Genomic DNA, 6,000 nt, shown 5'->3' with positions numbered 1-6,000 from the left:
CATCAATTGGGGAATAGCTGAACAAGTTGTGGTATGTGATTATATGGAATACTATTGTACTGTAAGAAATGATGAGCAAGATATTCTCAGAAAAACCTGGAAAGACTTGCATGGGCTGATGCAAAGTGAATTGTAGTGTGTATAAAGTAACAGCAATATTGTAAAGATGATTAGCTGTGGATGACTTAGTTATTCTTAGCAATACAATGATACAATTCTGTTTTGTTTTGTATTTTTTTTTCAGGCAATTGGGGTTAAGTGACTTGCCCAGGGTCACACAGCTAGTAAGTGTCCAGTGTTTGGTCTGAGGCCGTATTTGAACTCAGGTCCTCCTGACTTCAGAGCCAGTGCTCTATCCACTGTGTCACCTAGCTGCCCCAATCTAAGACAGTTCTGAAGGACTCATGATAAAAAGTGCTATCTCTCCCCAGAGAAAGAAATGATGGTGTTATGAATAGAGATTGCGGCATACTTTTTTTTACTTCATTTTTCTTAAGTTTTTTTTGTCTGTTTTCTTTCACAACATGACTATTATGGATATATTTTGCATGACTACACATGTATAACCTATACTGAATTCCTAAGGGGAGGGTGGGGAAAGAGGAAGGGAGAGAATTGAGAACTCAAAGTTTTAAAAACAAATGTTAAAAATTGTTTTAGGGGACATCTAGGTGGCGCAGTGGAGTCGAGGACCTGAGTTCAAATCTAGCTTCAGACTAAACACTTCACACTTACTAGCTGTGTGACCCTCGGCAAGTCACTTAACCCCAATTGCCTAAAAACAAAAACAAAAAAACCCTGCACCTCTTGTTTCTTACACATTCTGATCCAACATTTCTTTAACCAATCATACCCCCCAAAAATCTTCATTTCACTGAGTTTTTCTTTCTCTTTCTCCTGTCTGCCCTCTGATATGGCTGTAGTCAGAAAAGGAGGGAGGGAGGAAAGAACACACACACACAAGGTGGTGGTGTGGGGGAAGAGACAGAGAGATAGAGACAGACAGAGGAGAGAAAGAGAAACATTACCTATTTTTATTTTCCTCCATACCATCCTATATCTTCCCCAAAAGCATTCCTAGTCACCTAGTCTTTTACCACAAGGCTTTTCTGTTCTTTGTCCTATGACGACAAGGGCAATTGCCATTTCAAAGCCTGACTAGGCTATAACTCTTCCATTAAGCAACACAAACAGCCAATCCTGCATGCTACAAGCCTATAAGGCACAAGCTGATCAGTGTTTTCCATGCATCCCCATATTCATGCCAGGCATGTAGCATGCCAGCCATCTCTCCTCCCAGAGAAGTAGGTGACCAATTGAGAATTACTGACTACACTAACTGTAAGGAAACAAACTATCCTGAGGGATGGTCCCAATGTAATGATAGGTAACTGTGGAGAGGCCCATGCCAGCTTAGTAGTAAACAGATTTTATTGAAGGCAGCTTAGGTGGCAGCAGGGCAAAATGGTGGATCCCCATGCCAACCCAAGGTAAAGATAGATGTTGTATAGAAACAGATCAAAGAAGGCATAGTGCCAGGGATGACCCAGGGTCACATGCAAGTTTTCCCATAGGGTAGAGTTGCTTTTGCTATTTACATTAACCATAATATTTGAGGTCATGTTTCCAGACCTCTGTTCCTACCATACAACTAGAGACCAATATCCCTAATAAATACTGATGCAAAGAATTTAAACAAAATTTTAGTAAGGAGACTCCAGGATTATATCACAAAGATTAACCACTACGACAAGATTAGATTTTTCTAGTTGTGCAGGACCAAGCCTAATATTGAATCAATATTAGGAAAACTATAAATATGACTGACCGTATTAAATAACAAGAACAAAAATCATATGATCATACTAATAGAGAAAAAAAGTTTTTGACAAGCTATAACACCTATTCCTATTTTTTAAAAAAATTCTTAGCAACTGTAGGAATAAATGGATCTTTCCTTAATATGCTAAGTAGTATCTATCTCATGATTATAAATCACTCTGGAGATTCTTGAGATATTCACAATCTCTCTTGTTATTATTGGTATATTTCATTCCTCTTCTGTAGATTTTCTTCCATTTCTTTTACTCTATATTATTTATCATTAAATCCCAATCCAATGCACATTTATGAAGTCCCTATAATTAGGTAAGTGCTAAGTGATTGGGATATAATTAACAAAAAGAAAGACAGTCCCTGCCCTCAAGGAGCTTACAACATAAAGGGGAAGAAAACAGACAAAAGAAGGAATAAAGGGAAGGTGGGAAGTGGACACCAGGGAATATCCCAGAGGGGAGAAGAGGCTGAGGAAGGTAGAGTCAATCAAAGTCTGAGTAGCAGCTTGGTGGTAAGTTTAGAAGGGATAAATTTATCCGGGGAGGGACATCTTGTTGATGGAGTTGAAACAAGGCAGGGCAGCAGAGGCAAAGTGAAGTACTGAATAAATACAATGGATCAACTGTTGTAGTTATGGTGTATGTTGTTTTCTTGACTGTGCTTTTCACTCTGCATCAGTTCCTATAGATCTTTCCATGCTTCTCTGTATTCATCATCCTTTCTGTTCACTCATTTCTTTGAACTTTTGTTCATTTTCCTATTGGGATTTTCCCATGTAGGTTTCTTCTCCACCTCACCCACTCTCAACACCACCTCCAGACTTTTTGTTGTATTTTTGTTTTATTTGGTACACTTTGCATTACACTGAGGTTTTATGTGGGAGTTGAATTTAGTTATAAGACTAAACTCCCTAACATTTCTTCAGGCACCTCCATGCCTTATAGTCCTAGTAATGAAGAATAGATAGGTGGGTCCTAGTGTCCTGAAGAATTCCCTTGGACAGTTCCAACTTAAAAAAAGGCATTTACTGGAGTAATGCACCAAGTGGCCTCTCCCATAGGAGGCAGAACACACTTCTCTTAAGAGGCAGAGTGATTACTGGGGCTAGGTGTCTGCTCTAAATAGTTTGACAGGATGGGGGAAGGGGAGCAGGAAAAGGGGAGGAGGGGGAAGCATGGCTCTGGAATGCCTGGGATATCAGGTAGTCCACAGATAAGCAAGGAGAATAGGAAAGGGGAAGGGGAGGACTACTCTAGGATGTCATAGCAGTCCATTTAGATAAGCAAAGAGAAGAGTAAAGGGGAGGAGATGAATTGTTCTGGAATGTCAGGTCATTGGGATGCTTTGTGAAAGTATACAGGTAACACTGTTGAGGGCTTCAATGCATAGTTTTCTTTAATCACTTTTCTGGCTAATCACATCCTGCATCCTGCTTCCCCTAGCTGCCTCGAGAACTCCTTTTTACTTTATCACTATTACTTTTCCCTGACCCTGAGTCCTTGAAGGACATTCCAGCAGGTTCCACCGAGTTAGAAAGGCTTTGGGTATAGTCACAGTGACAGATATGTATCTGTCATGAAAAGAACATATTACATAAATTAGGAAATCCCCTTCACTAGAATGACCACAAGGTGAGGATTTTTTTCAATTACATAACTTTTGAAAACTATCTACTAAGGTGTCAAAAGATTACTACATCAATAAGAACACCAGTTCTGGAATGAATGAAAGAAAGAAGGTGCAAGTGAATGAATGAAAAGCATTTAAGTGTTTAAAGATTTAGTACTGGGAATATAAATACAAAAGCAAGTTGTCCCTGACCTCAAGGAGTTTACTTTCTAATGAGGGAGGTATCCCATAGGGTAGTGGCAGTCAGACAATTGCAAAGAGACAATGGAACAACTGGGCAGGCAATTAACATGTCTTTTCCAGAGTATTGTTTTAATTACAATTCTGAGTGCTTGGGGTTGAAAGTGACTGGATATGGAAAGCATTTTCTTGACAGCTGAAAAAGGTTGGCCTGGAGCCTAGACATTATCTTTCAAGAAATTATCAAGGAAAACTGCCCTGATATAGTAGAACCAGAGGGCAAAATAGAAATTGAAAGAATCCACAGATCTCCTCCTGAAAGAGATCCCCAAAGGAAAACTCCTAGGAATATTGTAGCCAAATTCCAGAGTTGCCAGGTCAAGGAGAAAATACTACAAGCTGCCAGAAGGAAACAACAATCAGGATAACACAAGATTTAGCAGCTTCTACATTAAAGGACCACAGGGCATGGAATATAATATTCCAGAGGGCAAAGGAGATAGGATTACAACCAAGAATCACCTACCCAGCAAAACTGAGTATAATCCTTCAGGGGAAAAAATGGTCATTCAGTGAAATAGAGGACTTTCAAGCATTCCTGATGAAAAGACCAGAGCTAAACAGAAAATTTGACTTTCAAATACAGGACTCCAGTGGAACATGAAGAGGTAAACAGGAAAGAGAAATCATAAGAGACTTATTAAGATTGAACTGTTTACATTCCTGCATGGAAAGATGATATTTGTAACTCATGAGAACCTTTGTCAGTATTAGGGTAGTTGAAGGGAAAAAATTATATGTATGTATATATAGATAGATAGATAGAGGGCACAGGGTGAGTTGAAGATTAAGGGTCATATCTGGAGAATAAAATTAAGGGATGAGAGAGGATGATACTCGGAGAAGAAAGGGAGAGGTAGAATGGGGTAAATTATCTCACAAAAAAACAGAAAAGAAAAGTCTCTCACAGTGGAGGGGAAACAGGGGAAGGTGAGAGGGAATGAGGGAATCTTATTCTCATAGGATTTGGCTTAAGGAGAGAATAACATACACATTCAATTGGGTATGGAAATCTGTCTTACCCTACAGGAAAATAGGGGGAGAAGGGGACAAGAGAGCAGGGGGATGATAGAGAGGAGGGCAGATTGGGAAAGAGGGTAATCAGAAGCAAATACTTCTGAGGAGGGACAGGGTCAAAAGAAAGAATAGAATAAATGGGAGGGCAGGATAGGATTAAGGGAAATAGAGTTAGTTTTTCACAACATGTCTACTATGGAAGTGTTTTGCATAACTGCACATGTACAACCTATATTGAGTTGCTTGCCTTTTCAATGAGGGTGGGTGGGGAGGGAGGAAGGGAGAAAATTTGGAACTCAAAGTTTTAAAAACTCATGTTTTAAAAAAATGTTTTCACATGCAACTGGGAAATAAGAAATACAGGAAATGGGGTAAAAAAAAAGGTTGGCCTGAAGAGGAGGACTGCTTAGTCTTGGGGACTGCCTGGCTGAGAGGCTTAGCTCCTCCCAGGCATGATCTCGGAGAATATGGTTTGAAGTATGGAGCTGTACTGATGTCAGGGTAGAACATTTTTGAAATCTTATATCCTTGAAGAATGAGGAGGAGCACAGCTAAAAAGGAAATAAGGACAAGAGTGATCGTGGCTGGGGACTGAGGTGTAAAATATCAATACTTAACATTTACATAGGGCAGCTAGGCAGCACAGCAGATAGAGTGCTGGGCCTAGAGTCAGGAAAACTGCTCTTCCTGAGTTCAAATCTGGCCTCAGCTATTTACTAGCTGTGTGACCCTGAGAAAGTCACTGGACCCTGTTTTCTCATCTGTCAAATGAACTAGAGAAGGAAATGGCCAATTACTCCAGTATCTCTGCCAAGAAAACCCCAATTGCAGTCACAAAGAGTTAAAAACAACTGAAAAACAACTGAACACGTTTATGTAGCTTTACAGTTTTAAAAATGTCTTCATATATTTCATTTGATCCTCAAAAACCTTATGAAGTTTCTAGTTGTACAAGTCAGCCATCACTATTCCCCTTTCCCTTCCTTGCCCCCTTTCAAGCAGTCACCAAGTCTTGTGGATTCTTCTTTCATTTCCTCCCCAAAGTGCTCTTTTTCTCTCTTTCTCTCTCTGTCTCTCTCTCGCCTATAAATTCATAACTTAATGCTTGTACCCTTCCCTTCCTTTTGCATCTCTTGTTACAATTCCTTAAATTTTCTTGCATGAATGAATAGGAGAGGATTGACTCAAGATCTTGAAATGAGAGTTTATAAAGGAAATAAATAATAGCACTAAGGAATAAAGGCAAAAATGAATACACAAGAAAACAAAAGCCAATTG

The sequence above is a fragment of the Phascolarctos cinereus genome, unplaced genomic scaffold (genome assembly GCF_003287225.1).
Source record: "Phascolarctos cinereus isolate Bilbo 61053 unplaced genomic scaffold, phaCin_HiC Scaffold_4;HRSCAF=312, whole genome shotgun sequence".
NCBI classification, from domain to species: domain Eukaryota; kingdom Metazoa; phylum Chordata; class Mammalia; order Diprotodontia; family Phascolarctidae; genus Phascolarctos; species Phascolarctos cinereus.
The sequence above is the reverse complement of the archived record's forward strand: the minus strand, read 5'-3'. Positions refer to the sequence as shown.